The sequence below is a fragment of the Teleopsis dalmanni genome, chromosome 2 (assembly GCF_002237135.1).
Source record: "Teleopsis dalmanni isolate 2A chromosome 2, ASM223713v2, whole genome shotgun sequence".
Classification (NCBI taxonomy): Eukaryota; Metazoa; Arthropoda; class Insecta; order Diptera; family Diopsidae; genus Teleopsis; species Teleopsis dalmanni.
The window spans coordinates 81,649,310-81,672,739 of record NC_051847.1 but is presented as its reverse complement, the minus strand read 5'-3'; the positions used below and the strand labels follow the sequence as shown (position 1 = coordinate 81,672,739).

The 23,430-nt window shown below is 26.5% G+C and overlaps 1 protein-coding gene across 1 annotated transcript in view; it reads left to right on the top strand.

Moving 5' to 3' along the window:
* The first annotated feature begins 4,344 nt into the window (after positions 1-4,344).
* LOC119680228 (kelch-like protein 17) overlaps positions 4,345-23,430 on the top strand; it is a 54,292-nt gene continuing 35,206 nt past the window's right edge. The window contains exons 1-2 of the mRNA XM_038092940.1: positions 4,345-4,451; positions 4,618-5,001. The gene's annotated coding sequence lies outside the window, so the exon portion shown is untranslated. The remainder of the gene's footprint in view (positions 4,452-4,617; positions 5,002-23,430) is intronic.

The following is a 23,430-nucleotide window of genomic DNA, read 5'->3' as shown; positions in this document are numbered from 1 at the left end:
CGCTTTGGGTCACCAGTGAAAGAAATGGAACATGCACTTTTACTTAATAAAATTACAAGTTTAAATTCAATAAAACAAAAGAGCGAAAAGTTAGATTGAAAACCTTTGTGGATTATAATTTCCTTGAATTGAATAAATTAAATGATTTTAAATGATTTTGAGTAGATTTCAATATGATTTCGAAAAAAAATGCAGTATCTTTAAAGTGTGCTATGTCAATCTATTGAATTTAAAATTAAATTAATTCTTAAAATAAATGTATTACTTTAGAATCCTACTAAGAGGGTAGTGGGTAGCTGCAATGAAGTCAAGTTTATGGTTGAATGATTAAGGACTCTTTGGGGGCTTTCTTTTTTGAGGATTTTGGAGTGCTGCAAAATCCTGAATAGCATTATAAGCTTTTCCAAAGGTTCTAAGTGGTTCTAATCCTTGACTTTTTTATTATACGGTATTACAATGCGCCTATTGGTCTAAGTGGATCCCTTGGGATCACTAGTATAATCTACCTATGTTCTTATAGTTCATCCTTAGATGCTATGTATCCATAAGTTCTTTTGTATTAATGATAAGCAGGTTCCCATAGTGATAGTGATATATGCTTCGTGATCTTTCCCTCACTTGCTTAATAGAAAGATTTAAAATTTATAGCTTGGCACTCTGTCTTACAATTTTATAGGGACTTATAAAAGGAACGAATATTTCTAGAGTCCACTGAAGGTAAGTATTTAGCAATACTCGAAAGCGAAACATGTCAGCTTAAAAACTTCATTAATTAGATATAGAAAGTTGTATAGTTACAATTTGTTTCTATTACAAACTATAAAACTTTACATAAAAATATTTTTCTCAAAGAGTAGAGATAAACTTAATTAAACTAAATCAATTTAAAGTGGAACTCACATATTACTATAGATAACCTTAAATAAAATCAAGTCACTGAAATTTAAAAATGCAAATGTTAGCTTCATAAGTTCACTCAATACTGGAAATCTAGTCATTATAATCACGATGAGACAAAATTAAAGTTAAAAATTCGAACACCTTGAAAGCATGGCTACCCTTTATATATACAGATCCCAACTCAACTTAAGAAATCATATAAATTAAATTAAAAATGGTTCAGTATGTGACAAGTCACAGTAATTTTGTTTCCAAAAGAATTAATTAGTCGTGCCGTCAATAATCAGTTGTTACAGATTGATTTCGGTTAGGGGAAATAGCGCATACGACTGTTGATCCCAAAATACAAATAGGGGAAAACGTAAAAATATATTGGACGAAAAATATATTAAGCTTGCTGTTTTTTTTATGTTGTTTGTGTTATTGTTTTTTGAAGCGTAGCTGTACTTTCATTTCGCACATATACATATTTCACCTTATACCAGAACCTGAATTAGATCAATTGCTGGTTCACTGTGTTATGATTGGTTCCTAATTGTGCGTTTTTTTCACATTCTGCAATTCTGCATAAATTGTTTTAAAATTATTATATTGCGAAAGTAGAAAATAAATAATATGGGAGCAGATATAATTGTTTTTATGAATATTTTCAGAATACATTTTGATTAATATTTATGAAGAGTTAATGTTTTATTTTCATTATTTTTCTATTTCTTGGTTCCACCAACAACGATGCAAAACTTATACAAACGTAACAAAACAGCTTTTGCTGTTATTCAAGTATGTTTAATACTTTTATTGAGTACGTTCAGTGGTTAATTCTTACAGAATTGCAATAGAACTTTGCGTTTGCAATAAATTTAATATTGCAATAAATCTGCAATACTTCAATGAATACAATTTATTGGAATAAATCTGAATAATAGCAATGAATAGTGCAACTTAAACGGAATATCAGCTTATCTTAAAAATATTCATAAAAACAATTTTTTTACAAAATACTATATATCTAAATCAATTTATATTGTCTAGTAATGGGATAATTGGTTAATCATTGTTATCAAAAAAAAATTAATAAAAATAAGTTATTTCACATTGTTTTATTTTTAATATTTTGATTTTAATATAAAGTCATTTTAAGAACACTGACAGTTGTATGTCAAAATACTAATTAAAATATTATTGTAATATGGCAGTTTCACTTTTGATCGTAACTTAAAAAAGCGTAAAATTCCTATAATCATTAGTCAAAAATGATTCTTAAGGCTCAATTAGCTGTGTTTTAAAAACTCATTTGACCCGTACTACCCTATGGAAAACAATGCATTTGAAATTATTCAAAATGAAAAGTAAAAGAAAAGTAAGAACCAATTAATTTTCGGTTTGTGTTGTAAGCGTAGGTGAAGTCTTATATCAGCTGATACAAAGATTGAGTAATCGTCTTTCTTTGTGTGCGAGGTATTTGGTGATCGAATTGAAGTATTGTTTCAGTGTTTGTGCTGTTTTGTTTTGTGTAGACAATGGATTTTTTTTACATTCTACTAATTTTATTTTTTACTTATTTAAACCTTCTGCAATGTGATTACACTATTTTAATTGCTTTTTATTGAATCGCTTTTATTTATAGCTTAACAATAAGTTTAAGAATCTAAAGAACTAATAACATCACATTAAAAATTATTTTATATATACATATAACAATGAATTATAAAATAAATTGTAAATTATTTAAAGAGTCGTCTGAATAAGAAGCTACGGCTTATTTACCAGATATTATAGCCCATGAGTTGAATTAAACAGGCTAATACTATGTTCAGACAGCCAAATTTCCTTAATTTCGTAAAAATGAAATTAAGTTAATTTCGAAAGTGTTTATACTGCCCCAAATTAAGGAAATCATATGTTTTTTGTTTACAAATCGAATTTTAAAAATTACATTTGTATATGGGAAATTTTAAAAGTTAATTATTATAACTATAAAGGATGGCATTCAGTAGTTTTATTAACTTTAGTGGATTTCAGATACGTGAGTTATTATTTTTCACTCTTTTTTAAATTAATACAGTTATAGTTTGTACTATTTTCAAAATATGTCCCGGTTTTATTAAAGTCAACTCTCACTGACATTTATTTAAAAAAAATGTCACTATTTCATTATCTTAACTTTATCTTTTGCTAAAAATTTGTCTAACGCATTGTTGCATTTGAAATGTCCCTTAATTTCAGCCTTCGTTTCAACGAAAATATGCTATTTTCCTTAAATCAAAGATGAACGAAGATGAAATTAAGATTTTTGTGTAGATTCTGCGAAATTTTGTGTAATTAAAATTTTGTCTGTGTAATTAAAAGAGTAAGTATTCGTTGATAATGATTTATTTCTTAAAATACCACGGCTTATATATAATTTTTATCTTAAAATTATCTTAGAAATAAAGGGATAAAATAATCTGTACTCAGCATATGTTCAATATTATCATTAACAATATTGTATTTACATATGGTGTTACAATTTATACCTATTAGTAACAGAAGACAATTTACATTAAGTGTTAAAAAAAGGTATTTAGTGCTGCATATACTCTTATGCTATTTTGGTATTATATGCACATCCGTAAGTATACAAAAATTAGATGCGTTTATATGTTTAGAATAAATCTATCTATATTTATCTCGAAATATTTTACAATCCCATGCAGAGAGATCTTGACGACACTTGTTGCAATAATAATAAAAACGAATTTGATACATTTACATTTAATGATACATTTTATTTAAGTTTCATGTAAGCAATGTGGGGAACCCACTATTTATTTAGGGACCATTATCAGTATGGTTACAATAGTTGGGTTGGCTATTTTTACTTTTATTGTTTAAGAAAATATTTTAAGATTCTATTTTTCATTATTTTACAGTTCTGAGGCTTCAAACAATAACAGATAAAGCATGTTCATTATTGAACAGTGTCTGAACATAATATAATCTTTAGGAAAGCAGGATAACAGGTGATTACACTATTAGATATAAAAGGTGAGTATAATATTATTTGCACGCAGATCTAAATTCAGTTTGATCATGCCAAATTTTTATACAAAAAATGCTTTTAAATATTAAATTGTTTTATTTATATGATTTTAAGCTTATTTATACAGCTTTTTTCGTTTCTTATTAAGACCGTAAAATTATAATTTCGCACTGTTTGCCAATATAGCACATAAAAAATAGGTTGCCAACCAAGCTGAACTTGTTAGTGGAAAAGTTCTTACAACTTAACTGCTGAAGCTTTTTATGAAAACTCGTTACCAACTTAACTCTTTGTACATGCAAAATTTCATTTTGTGTTGTTTTCTTTTTGTGCGTTTCGTTTTCATCGTACCACTGTGATAAAATTGAACTGAGTTTATTTCTAATGTGTCAGACAATTGCAGTTTCAGTTGTAAGCGAGCTTTTGCGGTGTACGGTCGTGTTTTTAGTCGTTTATTCGTGGAAAAATTCTGTGAATTAGTGTTGTTTGTTTTTTTTGCTTTTGCTTCAGGAAGACAGGAGTTAACGAAGTAAATTTATTTAAATTTAAAATAAAATAATAGTATTGCTAATTTTATTTAATAAAAATTTAAATTATTTAAATCAATACGAGAAAAAGCCGTAAAATTTGTAGTTGCAAATTGTGTAAAAGGCTCTGGTGACATATGTTTTCATGTTATATTTGTTCAATTCCAGAAAATTTGTGTTAATGAAGTAAGCAAAGAAAAACCGAAACCTATAGGAGGAGCACGTCGTATTGAGGAGCTGAACAAAAGCTTCTACAACTTCATCCCTTAAGTTCACAGCTGCTTAAATAGTCGAGCTCTCGGCCTAAAACGGAATTGATACGCTCTCTTACTCAATTTAAGTGGTTGATTAAGTGGCATTAAGTTTCCCGCTAAAAATCAGCAGGTTGACGACCCAAAACGTAAATAGACAAGCATGTCGCGGTGCCGGTTGGTACCAGAGTGTCTCTAGTGTATTTGTTTGTCACAAATTTCGATATTTTGTGCTGATTCCGATTTAATTTTGTTGGTTTGTCGTAATTGTGATTTGATTTATGGGGTAGAACAAGCACAGGTGAGCGTGGAACATTGATTTTGAATCTTTGGTGTTGGGTGCATAATAGAATATTTTATTTATAATAAACGAAGAAATGCATTGAATTTTTATTATTTGTTCTTTCCGTGTGAATGCATTTTCGTGATAAAGCTGCTTATCACATTTGTCTGCTATAAATAACTTAAGCTGCACTTAAGTTTAATGCAACTGATATCATTATTTTTTTGTGTAAATTGTTAAGTGATCGCAATCTTATATAAAAATTATGATTATTATATTCGTATTTTAAACAAGTAATTTTAAGCAAAATATTAAAGAAAAAATAATTAAATAAGTAAATAATAAAAAATTATTTTTGTCCTATAATAAGAAATTTAGAATAGAATGGAGAGTAATATATAGTAAAGAAATTTTTAAATTTAAAACTTTAGTTTTTATAAATTGAATTTTTGGTTTAAACAAGGCAAACATCCGTAAAAAATAAAAAAAGAATTTATAAAAAATTAAAAGGAAATATAAAAAAGAAATTTATAAAATATAAAAAAAATGTATATATAAAACAATTGGGCTAACCAACTCAAATATCGCTAAAAAATGATAAAAAATAAAAAAAAGAATTTATAAAAAATAAAAAAAATTATAATATATAAAAAATAAAATAAAAAATAAAAAAGAATTTATAAAAAATTAAAATGAAATATAAAAAGGAAATTTATAAAATATAAAAAAAATGTATATATAAAACAATTTGGCTAACCAAAAATGATAAAAAATAAAAAAAATTATAAAATAAAAAAAAAAAAATAAAAAAAATAAAATATAAAAAAAAAATTTGTGAAATATAAAAGAACAAATTTATATATAAAAAAATGAAAATTTTACTAAATTTATTTTTTAAATATATCAGTATAAATAATAAATCATAAATTGTAGAGTCGACAAAATAGCCTGTGAGACATTGACATATTTTTCTTTTTTGGGTAGTTCTAAATTGCGAAATATTCTAATTTTTAAATGTTCTTATTTCTTATAAATCACAATAAATTTTTGTTTTGTATACCACTAACTGTTATATCTGCTATTATAATTTGTTAAATTAATTTTTAAAATTGACATAACGATGTCAATAGGTAGGGCCGCAAACAGTTCACATATTTTGCATCATATCCATAAATTATTAATATTTTCAATAGTTGAAGAAGAAGACATAACAAGTATGGCAATTCTCTGTTTTTAGTTTTATTTAGTTTATTACTTCAATATAAGCAAAAACTTTAAAAAAGCAAACTTCTTGAAATGGGAACCAAAAGTTTTAATTTTAGATAATTCATACATAAAAACATCAGGTTCTACCTTTTAGACGTTGTAATTTCTGGACGTTCTAATTTGTGAATATTCTAATCTCTGAACTATCAGATGTCCGCTTTGTGGAACTGTATTGCATTTCTAGTACAGCGTTTCTTAACCGTCGGTCCGTGAACCAATGCTGGTGGTAATGTAATGTAGTTTAGTGTTTCTCAACCCAAAACGTACTTCGGAGGACTGTTAAACTGTTTTTTTGATACTTGTGGTTAATACTAACAATACACATCCCGTTATAATGCAATTCTTTTCGTTCCTTGGTTATAGAACATTATACATATTAAAAATAAAATATTGGCTTGGTTTAGTTATTTTCAATTCAAAACATACTTCTGACCGGAAATATATTCAATACGTCCTAATAAACAGCATTGTTATAGTTATACAATATTATTTACAATATATATATATATACGTTTTACAATGTTGAATATTTTTCAGATCTGAATTACGATTTGGGTTGGAAAACATTCTACTACATTATATTTTATGCTTTATTTTTGAAATGTAGAGCGTTCTCTATCCAAGAAACGTCAAGAATCCCGTTGGAAACAGTCTAGTAGAAAAAATAAAATGAATTCTTTTCAGAATAACTCTTTTTTTTGACTAACCTTTTTTTTTAAATACCTGTATTTTTGATTACAGTTCTTCCAGCTATGTATCTTCAGTAATTTTAAAGACGGACTGCTAGTATTTTTCTTTTTTGTTAGTTTTTTAAGAAAGAAATCACTTCCAGAATTTCTTTATCCCAGCAAGAAATACCTTCTATATTTTTTATTTTATACAAAATATTGTTTTATTTGTTAAAATGAAATATTAATTGACTAATATTAATAGGGCTGTTGATAAATATTTGTAATGTCACACTGTGAAGAGAAGAAACCTTTTGTGAATAAAATTAAAATAAACTCAAAATTCCTTGATTCGGTTTTTAAAAACATTTGTTAACCATTCTTTCCATTATATACTAAAGTTATCATCAATACTTTAAAACTAAGAAATATGATTGTTTGATTCTTTACTAATTAAATAAAATTTTTTTTTTAATTAAGTATTATGAAATATATTTAATTAACTTACTTCTCGATGTACTATAATTGGTGACAAGCATAGGTTTGCCTAATGTATTTAACAACTGATGAGATATTATAAATATTTGTTTGGAATGGACTTATAAAACCATTGAATGATGTTCATCGGTGTTCAGTTTTTGGATTATTTCCTTAGATATATTGATAATGTATATAAAACGTTCATTCGTTTTCATGATGCATTATCATCTAAATTGATCTTATTGTGTTTATATTTGTTTATAAGTATTGTTAGTTTGATATGTTAATCATTCACACAGCGGTTATGATATGCTATTTTAAATATTATATTATTTATTATGTTGCTGTATGATTTTTTTTGTTTTGAAACAAAGTGCTGTTACATAGTATTTTGAAGCTGTTTAATATTCATAATTTTATTAAATACACATATAAGAGATGTGATATGTATATTATAAATAAGGGAAGTTTATGATATATATTCCCATATTGAATTTCATATAAATGTTTGTTATTGAGTACTCGACTGGATTAGTATTTGGCTTTCTTACGAATGCAGATAACATTCATAAGCCTGTGGCGTCTTCACATAATTTTATGTAAAATACTATATCGTTACATATTTTATTTATCGTACCATATTTATCACGGTATATTATTTTTTAAACTAATTTCCGAACAAAGTGCTGTTGTTAGTGCTGTTTTAAAGCTATTTAATATAAGTACATATGTAAGAGATGTGAAGTGTATGTTATAAATCATAGAAGTGAGTGATACATTTTCCTATATTGAATTTCATATTAATGTTTAGTTATGTTGTATTCTACTGGGCTTGAGTTGGGCACTTCTTATGAATGTAGATAACCTTCATAAGCCTTTGGCGTACATATACCTACTTCATATTAGTAGGTATGTATGGAATTAGTAACAATTATCGCTACAATTTTTTTTTATCATATCACTGAATAAGTACAATGAACGTACTTTACATCTGAATTTATTATTTTTAGAGGTTTTTCTTGGCCAATTCCAGGACAACCTGGATTTATTATTTTAAGAGGTTTTTTTAAGAAACTTGGTCAACTTCATGTCCACTCTCAAAAAAGCATTTTAAGCTTTGCTGATGGTTCAATGTGGTTTTAAAACCTCCGAGTTACTTGTACGGTAGTATTATGAGCCTGCAAGTCTAAGTGGATTCATAGGATTGCCATTATAACCTAACATAATTTTAATTTGTATAATTTAGTGTCCAAACCTCCAGTTACCTCTTAACTGATTATCACAGTCATGACTCTATAATTACTTAAATGGTTATGGAACTATATCCACGGGTATTGCCTAATGACAATACCCGGAGACGGTGAAGGCTAATCACCGGAGAAAACGCGAAAACATAATTTAATGTATAAAGAAAAGTTTATCTAATTGTTGATGAGAATTATTTACAATAAATATTTTTATGAGCTACGTAATATTCTCCATTAGAGTTACCACTAACTTTTAGTAAGCATATACGTAATATATATCATATAAATTTTATGTATGATGTATGTATTATATATAAATAATGAATTTATATAATTTTCTTCAATTACCCTTTGAATTAATTATATTGGATCAAATATTAATAATCAATTAGTTTTTACCTTTAAGCCATCTGCTTACCAATCTGTTAAGTATATTTAGTGCTTTGAAAAACTTTATACCTATGCAATGAGAAAACGCTTAAGAGAGCAATAAAACTGTCCAACAGTGCGTATGAATGACAGAATTATGTACGGCTTTCCCCATTTCTCGACTTCTCACTCCTTTGTTGAACTGACTCTTGACATTGTTATGTACTAATTATTATTTTACTTAAATAAATTTAATAAACTTTGTTTACTACTCAATCCAGTTACTTTTCGACTTTTATTATACTTTAATATTTTTTCTAAAAGCCATAAAGTCAGCATTTTTTCTTTTCATATTTCGGTTTTTATGGATTTGAGGCATTAAAATTCTGAAAAGTCAAGAGCTTTCGTGAATAAATACAAAAAGTAATTAACAGCGCAATGTGGGCATTTTCTATTTGCACTCTTTACATTTTTTATATTATAATTTTGAATTCTTTATAAAACGCCCCTACACAGTACTGCTCTTCAGCTACTTTGGCCCGCAACTGAGTAACCTACATTTTAACATGCGTAAAATTTTTAAGTACGCAAACAAAATACGTAAAGGTAAACAGAATCTTATGGAGTTTGCCTTGCTGTTAAGCGCTTGAGTAAATAAACTGCGCCGTCATGTACTTGTACTTTATACAGATAAATATACAATACAGCCAGTCATACATGGAGAAGCTGTCTGTTCTTCTTGATAAGTTACTATGAATGAATAAACTTGAATCTAACGAACCAAAAATGAAATTATCTTGTTTTGAATTTCATTTAAAGACATTTGAAATATTAAAAAATAATAAATTCATTTATTTATATTTGTTTTGTATAAATACTCCTAAAAAAGTATTTCCCTTGCAAAACTTTTTATGATCTTGAATTAAATTTTTTATTATATATTTATTGTGTTTAACTTACCAGTAGTCTCCACTCTACTATATCCGTAGATATTTTTGTGTGAGAGTCATTAGTTGATATAAAAAAAAGTTATTTGCTTCTTATCATTGATTTTATTATTTATCTAAAAATTGAAAGTATCGTATTTCTGTATAAGTTTCATATAAATATATATATTGAGTAATATTAAATATAAACTTTATTTAATAAAGTTCTCTCTAGCATCGAATTTTTATGATCTGTACATTATTTTTATTATAGTATACAAATATAACCCAGAAGTATATAATAACAAACATTTTTACTTTATAAGATACATAAATTTTTATATTATTATTATCATTATTAATTCATCATTTGGATCCAAATCTATTGTGCCAAAATAAATTCTCTTATTTTGATTTCTCAATCTGCAACCCGTTCTTTTTGTAAACGTCGGATTTCTGGCAGTATGAGTTAAAGTTAAAACTTTAGGTTTTAAAATAAATTTTTTTTTTTTTAGGATATACGAATATAATTTCAGAGATTTCTTTCGAATAAGTAAATGAAAATGTTTGTCTCAAACTTCCTTTTCCAACACCATCCGTTTCTTTTCAGTCGAAAACATCAATTTTTCAAATATTTCTTGACTGTTTTTTTTTACAGAATGATTTTAAGAAATATTTGAAAATCCCATCTTTTGAGAGGAAAGGAAGGGTATTTGATAAGAATGTTAACGGTAATATTTATGTATTTATTCGTTGTGAATTTGCTAAAAATTCAAGCCCCTAAGACCCTAATGTCCAAGAGAAAAATTATTGAAATTTTTTAATCATTTAAAAAAAAAAATTAAATTGGTAAAAATTATAGAAGTACTCTTCAATCAGGAAAGTTTATATTACACAAACTTTTATAAAACTAAATCACTAGAAAAGGGAACATTCTAAAATAAAAGACATACGATAATACAACGAATTCTTCTGCTATAGTTTTTCTTTAAATATGTGTTGAATTAGTTGCATATATAGATTTAATTTCATTTTCTGAAATAAATTTTGATATACATATTTTCATAAAAGCATTAGAACTTTTTCAAAATTGTAGGTTCATATCAATATATAATGTTGAAGCTATTTGAGCCAGTGCACTTAAGCTCTTTTACTCTTGCTTAACTCGAGGTATTTTCAAAACCCCTCTTTACGCCTTCACTGGATTATTGTTTATCACTTCATCAGACTAAGCAATAATTGACTTCAGATCTGCATACTTCCCCGAAGAGCCTGTAGACATTCTGAGATTTGATAGCGCGGTGTTGGTAAGTCTGTCAGTTTCCACATATAGTTTCAAGGCTCAATCCTTTATGTATTTTTTGATGGGATCAATTTTGAAGTCCCTGAGGATGTCATTCGTCCTAATGGGCCATAGTACTTTGAAAAGTCTTCTCATCAGCTTAACGAAAAACATAGACTTCTGAAATAGGTTTTGAGAAAATAAATCTACGACTTCATGCTCTGCCGGCCAAAAATGCACGATTGTTATCATTTTCACCAAAATTTCTTGATTTCGAAATAAAAAAACATTGTTTTAAGCCGTAAGCTAAAGCTTTGTTCGATAGTGTAAATCTATTTCTAAAAGAAATCGTAGTTATTTACAAAGCATTTTATTTCGTTTTATATTAGATGCTTGCTTACAAATTTAGATAATCAGTTATCTAGAACTATTATGATAAGAAATAAGGTCAATAAAGATAAAAATTATTTAGTAAAACAGTTTATGTATTTTTAAAATAAGCACGACATGCGATATTTCAAATTTAATTTTTGTGTTGTAAATGAGATATAAATTCAAATCAATTCAAAAATATTAGATACTTTGTGATTATGTAGATTAACTATATATGAACATAAAAACTCAATGAGAGATCTGCAGTCATGCTATATCGAATTAGTATTTAATATTTTGATTCAAACTCAATTTTTATGGAACAATACAAGTAGATTTTGAAAAATAGCCGCAAAAGTTTTTTAAAAGATCAATAAAAAGTCCAACAATCTTGTACATTCTATCAAATATATATTAAATATAGAAGTAAAGATGATTTATTTTGATCCTAATTGCATTTTTTATAAGAAGTTCAGACTTTAATATAATTTACTTATTTATTCTCTAAAATAGAATTGTTGTAAAGCAATATTTTTACTTTAATATTTATTGTTAATTTTAAAATATCTATTCTGACTAAGATAAAAATAAATATAAGAGAAATGTTGATCTTCAAACCAATATTATGTCTAATTCGAATTTATAAATCATTTGTATACATTTATTAGCTTTTATTAATTAATAATTAAATTACATTATTAAAATGTAAATATTATCAGTAACCAATCAATAATTTATCTACAAAAGTGCTATGACATAATTAATTTATGATTAAATAGAATATTATTCTTCTTATTACTCAGCTTGAAAGGAAACTTTCAAAAAATCTTCATAATAAATCTTTTATAATTCAAGGTTTCTCTTTATTGCATTTAAATAAAAAATGAAAAAAATAATTAATAACTTTTATATGAGCTTTATTACATATTATTTAACTGTCATAAAGTATATAAAGGTACAATATTTATAGTTGTTTTTTTTAAACATCTTTTTTGAGGTTTAAGTCAGTTTCTGGTCATGCATTATTAGTTAAATGAAGAGAAACTTGCTGCAATTATGAAGATTCTATTAATACTGTAATTATCCAATGGAAATGTAATTAAATATAAGTACAAGCATTTAATTAATCTCAGTCATTGTTTGATCATTTCCGTAAAAATTAAGATTGCTAATCGATTCTTTAACTGATTTTAATTTACAATTTTATATTATGCGAATGTATTAGATATTGCTCACAATGCAATAATTTTATAATTATAAATAAATATAATTTTATATTTTGTATTATTTTATGCCAGTTGTCTCACATACCTTGTGATGTGTCTTCACAAAACTGCAAGTTATTATCAAGACCAATTCAATATACAAAAGTAAATTCCATATCAAATTCTGTATCCCGAAAGATTATAATCCGATCATAACTCTCAACATGGTTCTAATTAGACTAAATCGCATCAATTGGCTACTTCAATTTTAGCGGTATCGACTAAGTACAACTGTTCGGTGCTGAGAGGTCCGAGTTGTGTCAGTAGTCATCATTGTATAGGAGAATACATAAATTCTTTGAACACCTGTTTCTTAACTGACCTGTCAAAGTTGTCTTTCTTTAAAATTAGAAGAAAAGGAAAATTTATAGATTATAGGAAAGAAATAGTTTATGGGCTAGATGCTTCGATCTGCTACCTTCCAGACGGTTCTTCAGGTTTGGCAGAAGGACAGTGACTTATTTGTGGTGACACAGCTTTAGTGCAAAAAGCTGTGACTTCAACCTAACCTACAGCTAATTTCAGAGTATTTCTTTTTCCCATATATGACGATTTAAATTCATTGATCGTTGGAACATTCAAGTACTTTTTTTTTATTGCTAGATGTTTTATTTTTCGAATGATAACTTTATAAGCTTCTAATGATATATTTGTTAAATAATTTTTTCTATGAATTCTCCTATGACTAGCTTTTCTCCAATAGATGTTATTTTGTTGTAGATTATTTCCACAGTCATGAATCCAAATACATAACACTTTCAAGTATTTTATGTTGTATTCAAATACTTATTGTATTTTCGTGGTTTATCATGTTCTTCAGTTATTTCAACTATTATTGATTCACAAGTTTTTCAACGAATAATAACTCTTCTTAAAAATAATATATCTCGCTTTCTATAATTCTGTATATAAGCACAATTAATCATCTGACCTGTGATGAATTTGACCTTACTTAGTGTTTTTTAAAAGCGTAGAAGAACCTTTAGAGATGGCAGTCTCTAGATGGTTAGATTTCTGTACTCATAAATGACGTCAAATTGTCGGAGCCTTAGGTACATACTATATTCAATTTCTTTAGAAAACGACTCTGAAAAGTGGAAATGCTCTTTTATTATTATTTCACATATATTATAATATATATATATATATATATTAGTATATTATATAGGAATAAAATATTTATTTCAAATCAACTCTACCTAAATTACTTAACTTTCTAAATCTTTAACTATTATAAAAAAAGTGTATTGTGTTCTAAAATAAATAATTTAAAATTCCTTATAAAATTTTGTAATAAAATCAAATATAAGTTATGTTGTTATTTATTTCCATTTGAGATATTGACATAGTTATTATACCAATTTTCTACAATGATTGAATAAGTAATGATTGTTCTTAATGCAATTAAACTATATACTATATTCTGGTATAAAGAAAGTTGTTGCAATAAATATTCTTTTTTTATTAAATCTTTTATAACTATAACTATTCTTTTATAATTTTATAACTGCATTTATTAATACTTTAAATAAATATCTAAAAATATTGACTATTTAATATAAATTATAGCAAAGTTAATTTTTTTTTATTTGTTTATGAAATAATGCGATATCTCTAAGATTGCTGCTAGAAAAAATTATTCCAAATTAATTGATGTATTTTTATATTAAAAAGATGAATTAGACAGTATGAGAAATAGATTTAACAAAAAGATAAATTATATTTTTAGAGTGAATGAGAAATGGACTTGAAAAAATAAATTACATATTTAAAGAAAATGGGAAATGAATTTACCAGTCTACTTTATTGGTTATCAATATTATTTAACATAACTCACTATCTTAATAAACTCTGAATAATAACCATTAAAAATTTTATAAATTTATTGCAATATTATACTAAGAATTGATATTCAATTAATTCATTTAAATAATTTTAACTTTGTCGTAAATCCTTTTCACCTGTCAAATAAATAATATATTATTTTGATAATAATCAAAATAAGTGCAGTTATACAGTGCAAAAGTGTAAAGCTTATATGCTTGATATTATGGAACATTCTTCATAAAAGAAAGCTTCTTATAATGTCATAAAAAAAACTAAATAACAACCTGCGCTTATGAGTTCGTACTTGACTAACCAACTGACTAGCCAACTGAAGAGGCCATGTCTGTTAGACATGCAGTGTTTTAGCCCTCCACTCTGATGAGTGCCTATTTGAAATATGTAAATGGAAACTGTTAGAGGACTAAAGACATAACACTGTTTTCAAAGATCTGCTGGTATTTTCTTTAGTTGCACATAACAGATTTTTCCATAACACAAATAGGTATAAGCAATCATTTACTACTAATATAGTAAACAGTAGAGTTGCCATTACTGTTGTCGAGGTATTGTCATTGCACAATATACTGAGGGCATGGCTTTGAGGAAGGTATATCGTGTCGATTGCGCATATAGAAGAAATCTGACTAAACTCTTTGAATATTATGCTTCAGTATAACTGTATAGAAGATCGGGCCTAGTGTTGTTATATTACTTCAACAGATATCGACGTGCGGACGTGCGTTAAAAGTAGTTTTTAAGACAGCCATTTGCATAGAAGCATTGAGTTTGTTAGACAAGGCAGACAATATTTTTTCTTCGTTGATTTTTATATCTTGTGCTCTTAAAACATGTTTTAATTTTAGTAAACGATTTGTTTTTTCAAATTTCTGTATATACTCCTTTTGTAAATCGAGTGCATGTACTTAACGCTGTTAGCTGTTTAGGCAGATAATTCCATTCTGGTAGAATAAAACTAGACCATACAAGGTAGTGCCTGGTAAGGGTAACAAAATAAATAAATTTTTCTGGAATATTGATTTGAATAGGCTTTATTATATTTACGATAACTGTGTACACTTTTTATTTCTTGTTAACTAATATGGGTAAAAAGAAAGAATATCTATAATAAGAAAAACTTCACATATAACATTTTTTAATAATTTTATTATTTATAAGCATAAAATTATTTGTCAAATAAAAGTACTCTCCTCTTACTGTGTATCTTTTTGCTCGTTATATGCTATGCCAATAAAATAGTTATATTTATGTATATTTCTGTACATTATATTTGAGATAAAAATTGCATATACAAAATATCAATAAATGTGCCGGTTTACGCCCAGAAAGTCACATTTCAAGCAGTCGTGTTAATTTTTCGCATGAATTTATATTACTAATTTTACCAAATATTTTTTGTATGGAACTTGGCGGGCAAAGCGAGAGAGAACCGGATTCTAATTCCATCGTGCAATTCCAAAATTTCATAAATTATTAAATAAACATTTCAGCTCAACGCAAAAGTTTTATTTTGATAATATTTTTGACAAACAGAGAAGAAAAAATTGCTTAGTAGCTTAAAAACTATATCCACGCTCAACAAATGTATATGCAAATTTTGGGTTAATGTTTTGGTTCTTCATAGAAACGTGTATGTTGCCGGAATATTTGAAATAAGACTCGATTTCACACATTCAGGTAAATTCAAATTTTTGTGATTTGTGTTCATTCAGAAAAATGCTTATAAGTTCATTTTTGCTAATGATTTTTTAAATTTTAATGATTTTGTGGAATATTGATTCATGGCAGTTAGCAATAAATTTCAAAAATAGAAACATAAACATTTCTCAGAACAAAGATTATTAGCATTATTTTACTCCAATTACTTAATAGGTATAAAACTAAATATGTACTCTATATTAGTTTCTATTTTCAATTTTTTTTATATAATATATATTTGTAGTATTTTTTTATTTTTGAAATATTTGGATTAAGTATTAATATTTCGTTATACAAATGAATTATATTTATTAAACACGCACAGAGGAAATTTATCTATTAGATACTTCTATAAAAATACATATATTTTCTGTATATTTCAGTAATATATATACATAAACATATATAAATTCCTTTAAGTCAAAGGAGGAGCATAGGGTCGCAGTAATAACCTATGTAATTATTTCAGTAATAACTTTTACTAATTATGTGCCATTTTAGAACATATTAGTCAGATGTTTATTATATGCTATTTCCTTTTTTCTTAGTGGTTATACCTTTTTCTCTATATATAGTTTTTTTTCTATAGATAATTTTTTTTTATAAAGAACTTACTTTTAAGAAGATAACTTTATCGAAAGTTCATTCGTTATTATTTTAAATTGTAGTACAATTGTGACTTCATACCTTCAACTTTCGACGTCGCAAAACTCTAAATCTTAAGAGTCCATCCATTATAATCACTTCACAAACACTTCATCTAATTTTCCTTTAATCCTTTTAACCTGTCTTGTTTTTTCATGTATTTTCGAAAAACCATCATTTATTATTCCTTGTTATTATTATTATTATTAAGTAGTTAATTATTTTTTTGTATTCACTTACACTCATATGGGTAAAAATTTTTGGTGTAGAGTATGTATAGTCTTTCCTCTTTCAATACTAAGCTCTGCACCAATAAATTCTTAAAAATTTGATCGATAATATTTCTATAAGTACTGATATGTGACTGATAATAAGACCAATTGCCTACTTGGAATATTTTATCTCCAAAATAAGAAACCTTGCATAATATATTTCATTTCAAAGAAAGTTCGTTTCTATAACTTATCTATATAATTTTAATAGTTTACTCTAAAATATTTCTTGAAGATGGACTCAATTTTCCATGCCAATATCTTAACATGGTCTTTATATAGAAATTTATTTTTTTTTCTAAAATTAGTTTTTGGGTTGATTTGAAAACAAAGAAAGTTAATATCTACAACTGACCTATATGATTTTTGTGGTAGACTAAAGTATTGCGTCAAGAAGACTCAAATCTTCCATGTCAATATCCTACCATTTTCTTCAAAAGTTTATTTTTAGATTAATATTCGTTTTTGATTTGATGTGAGTTCAAAAAGGTGAATATCCACCACTGGCCCATATGAATTTTTTGGTTCACGCTAAAGTATTGTTTCAAGTTGGATCCAATATCTTCGATTCCAATATCCTAACATGGTCTTCATTTAAAAATTTTTTTAAGATTAAAATCAGTTTTTTGGATTTATGTAAATTCAAAGAAGGTTACAACTGACCGAGTTGTTTTTTTCATACAAAAATCATATTTGTGAAATAAAAAAAAAACAAATTATTTATTTATCTAGTGTCATATGTTAGCCTAAAAAAACTAACATTTAAAATAGACCCACAATATTTTTGTTATAGAACTATTTTTTGTACACCATAAAAGTCTATATCTGAAGTTTATACCATTTTCTATAATAAAACTAGGTGTCTATGTCTAAGGTATATAAAACTAGATGTCTAAGGTACTATACCATCTGCTCAAAAAGTATCGGATTTTGTAAATAAAACACACAAATTTAAATTTTATTCCAAATTTATTTTATTTCTTTCATAATATGCTTCTGCTGAAATGATACACATACGCCAACGCTTAACCCAATCTTCCATACACTTTTCGTAGGCCCGTACAGGTATGGCATTTAATTTCTTCGGCGAATTGTCTTTTACCGATTCAATCGAATCAAAACGCTTACCACGAAGGAGCAATTTGAGTTTCGGGAACTGAAACGGCGCCAAATCTGGCCAATAATGGTGCCTGAGCGATGACAGTGGTGCCGTGTTTGATCAAAAAATCGCGTACAACAAGAATTTTTCATAGTAAAAATCGAATACTTTTTGCGGAGAAGGTACTTTCTATACATATCTAAACTTTTCCAATTTGTTTTAAAACAATACTAATATCGATTGATTATATCGAGTAACCAAGATTTTAGATATATTTATTTACAACTTGCAATATAAATTGTGTTGCTTACACTATTGGTGAGAATAGCATTTCATTACTCTATCAACTGAAAGAGTTGCCTATATGAAATCGAAATAATGTATGCATATTCTAAGATATATCAATAAAAAGGTAATTAAAGTTTCGTGGTTTAGTAGGTGATGTAAATGAAATGTATAGTACCTCGTCATATCTGACAGATTATTCCAGTGAATATGAAATAATCTGTTACATAAAACGTTAAAGATCGGTTGAGTACAATAATTTTAATGTAAAAGATTTATCTCTTTTTATTATGATGAAATGCAAACCAATTTTTAAATATAATTATAGATATGATTTAGGGATTAGCAGCTTGACTGTCCGATAGGATGTATATTTTCCTATTAAGTAATGATATATTATCTAAATATTTGATGTCAATTTAAAAATCGGTATATCCTTCTTTAATACATACCATATTATTGTAAGTTAAACTGTTCTAATATTGAATAGTTTTAAAAAATCCTAAGAATTGTAGCTTTATGCTTGGGTTTCTAAGTACTTAACTTTATTTTTGCTACTGATACTTTAATATTATTCAATAATCAAGAAATTCTTTTACTAATTTTAAAGCATGAACAGAATTCCACTTAAGTTTTTTTTTTAAACAAATTTTTGTGCCGCAGCACGTAGCAGACATGCAACGAGAAATGAATACAAACGATACTTTGCCAAGGCTTTTTCAACCGCGGGTCTATGGTCTACTAAAAGTCCGTATCATTTGCAAATATTGTATTTTCATCCCTAACGATATTTCTTTTTGGAAGATATTAGTCATTGTAAACGCTTTAAATAAGTTTCTGTACGTTTTGGCTTGAGATAAATTGATTTAGACTTTAGTACTGAAACTTATGGCTTATTTTACTGATCTTCTTGCATGAGATACTTACTTATGAGATACTTATACTTATGAGATGTGTTAAATCTTATAATATGACTACACATTTTTTTCATTAATTTTGCATTTATTTTTTATATTAATACAATATTAACAAAAGTATTTAAATAACATAAAAGCTTTAACGTAAATGTGATTTTAATACACTTGTTTGCGATTAAACAAGTGAAAGTAGTAGTCTTTAAACGGAAGACACTTATAAAACCAGATAAACAGATATATATGTAGTTATAAATGATTTTCAGATTCATATTATATTTTAATAAATTTTAAAATTGTTTAACTATCGAAAATGAAGTATCTCTTAAGACCATAAAAGAAAAATGTGTATTTAGTGGAAATATCTTTAATATATTTTTCTTTACGATGTTTTTAATACGTTGCACGTGCTTTAATGTACTTCAGTCTTTTTTGCAAAGCGCTGTACAAAATCGCAATCGAAGTTTCACGATCAAGGTTAGCAACTTTAAATATTTCAGATTTCTCGAAGCACTGGCTCGATTGCAGTGCATGAGCCATGAAAGCGGAAATCAAGCACTGCAAATCGTATTAACAGTAGCCAGTTGGGCTTCAAGACTCAAAGCAATGAAGCGAAACACAATATTAAATGACTTTTAATAATAATTTTATAATAAACTGAGTTTAATTAGTGTTTTTATGTTTACCGGTTTTACTCCGCAAGCCATGTATTGCACAAAACTACCCATGACTAATTATCCGATTTAGCGTAAGTTTTTTCATTTTTAACCGAAAATAATTTATTTGATTTATATTTAATTATTTTGTTTTGAAATTTTATATTTGTGTTAATTGCATTTCTCAAGACCGACATATGTAAGATACATGTTTCACTGTACTAAGACGCCAAATTAAGTTTCATAATTGCAAATTAAAACGAAAGCTCTAAAGTCAGTAAGTACTAAACATACTATGATCGTAATTTCAATATAATAATAATCACCACTTCAGATTTTAATCTACTCAAATATTATTAAAAAGATTGAAAGTATTTTAAAACAGATTAATAATAAACAGAGAAGTTTTAGTAGTATTTTCTATATAAAACTTTTCATCCTGCTTAATGATATCATTAAATTGATCTATAGTATATACATGTATAAAAAAAATAATTTCTATTAAAACAATGCATATACTATTGTTACAATGAATAATGTCCTATAGATTAGACAATTAATTAGTATAAACACAGATGAAAGTAATATTTAAATATATTTTGGATATGGTCATTAAGTATAAAATACAATAAATATCTTCTACCTTCTATCATTGAAATATATCTTCAGTGCTTATAATTCTTAAAAATAAGAAAATGAGAATTATACTCGTATAAAACCTATATTAAATTCTTTAATAACATAGCATACAAATATATCACAGAAATTTCATGTATCATTAGTGACTTATAACGCTTATAAGATGACAAGAAAGGCCTTGTGAAAGCAAGAATATGCTTCGTTTGTTGTAACTATTGTACAGTCAAACTTTCATAATTCGAACTAAATATAGTGCAAATTTCAGGGTTCAAGGTTCAATTAGTAAATTACATACAATTACAAGAAATTTCTTTATCTTGAAATCTCTATAAGTCGAATCTTTACTTTGCAAGTAGTACTGCGAATTATGGAAGTTTGACTGTGTAATGAAACTGAGGCCAGTTGGTACTTACACTGAATTATCTTAGGCAGTCGTCTTGACCCACATTGAAATAGTGAATTAAAATTTGGGGAAAAGTAAGAAACATTGAAATAATTATATATACAAAAGTATAACGTTGTCACCAAGTATGCAATTAAGGTTTTCATACTTAAGAAGAATACTTTTTCAAAGGCCTAGGTCAACTCTAAAGGGCAGAAGTTGAATTCAGTTTAGATTCGGAAAGTATTAGAGAGAATGAAATGGATGAGCTGCATATAGCAAACTTTTTTACTTTGGTTTTGAACTGATTTCCTGAAGAACCTTGCTGATTATGACGCTGATCGATTCAAGAAACATTTTAAATTTCTAAAAGGTTGGGCTTAATTTTTCACATGCTAGGCTCTTAAGCTTAAGTGCCATTTCTACTCACATCTAGAAATGGTTCATAAGCTTTTTTCAAATGTTTGTTTCTTGAATCTTGTTTTATTTTTTTGGATAGGTAAAGCCAGTACTAATACGTACTAGGTATAATGTAAATTGAATATTCAATTTCGTTCAATTGTTATATTTTATTATCTAGAACGAATGGAGACAGTAAGAATTTTGAATATTAAAGCTTACAGTTTCTATTTAAAGAATTTATAAGAATATTTTTAAAAAACAATTATTCTTCATTATTATTTAAACTCTGGAGTAAGCAATTATAGATATATTTTATAAGGACTCTTTAAGTAAAATTTTAAAAATAATTTAAAATATAAAGAAAAATATTTTTCTGTATATTATTTAAATAAATTATTGTGAAATATTACAAAACTGGGTATACTTACGGATGCAAACTGTAGATTCTGTGAAGAGAATGAGGAGTCGGCCACATATGTGCTGTTAGAACGTCCGGTGCTAATGCACATACGTAATAAGCTCCTATTCTTATGTATATTCTTACGGAAGAGGCAATAAAACTCTATGTAAAGTAGGTTCTATACTACTTTTTATTGACGCAACAAGCCTTGAAGGGCTTAGATTACTCTAAGCCCAGAAGGGGGCACAATAGACCAGACGATCACTGTGTCACATCCTCTAACAATAATAATAATAAATTGTGAAATATTTCCTTTAATAAATTACAGTATACAGTCAAACCTCTCTATACCGAAGTCTTTGGTGCCTGCACAAAACTCTCTTTGATTTTAAACAAATTTTTTTTTGGGGTTTTTTGTATTTTACTGGGAATTAAGTACGCATTTGTTTTAAAAATATATTTAATTCATTTCATTCATTATTCATATAAACATACATAATATTAAAAACATTAATCATATATTGCTTTGTATTTAGAAAATTTTTTTTCATAAATTACTATTTAATTGAATATTATATAGAACTTAAATTTTTATAATTTATTATTTTATTCAACTCGAAAATATAGATAAAATACAAAGAGTTATAAGAATTCATTATGAAGGGGTTCATTATGGATAGATTTAAATATATAAAAAAAAATCCCTTTGTCTTCAACAAAACTTCGTTATAGAAATGCATATATATTTCGTATATTAATACTTCTAAACATAAATATAAACTCAAACTTATTCCTCTACTTGTTCTAATAATTATTTTGGATTTTGTTAACTTAAAACTTCAAAAGATTATAATCTCATAATATTTGTCAAACTTTTTATGTCAAACTTTGGCCATTAATAAAATAAAATTTAAGTAAACGGAAATACATAAAATGAATCCATAAAAATATTTTCAACCCAAAAAGTTTACTTTAGAGGTATTTTCGTAAATAAGTTGAATGAACTTTTTTTGTGTTTAATCCTTTTGGTTTGTCCATTCAACCAATGAAAACTGTTCTTGGCTTGTTTATCGATTATCTCTAATTATCTCATCAGGCACAGGACTCTTACAAGCAACAGTAAAATTAATAGCGCTACGAAGTTATTTATGACTTATACCATGTGTCCACTTAAATGTGTTCAACATTTATGTATGTACAACACAAAAATATATAGAAATTATTTTTAAAGAGAAAGTACTCATATATATATATCATATATAAGAGAATTAATACTCATATATATTCTCATCGAGACTTCATTACCAACTCCACTCCAATAACTTGAAGTACATT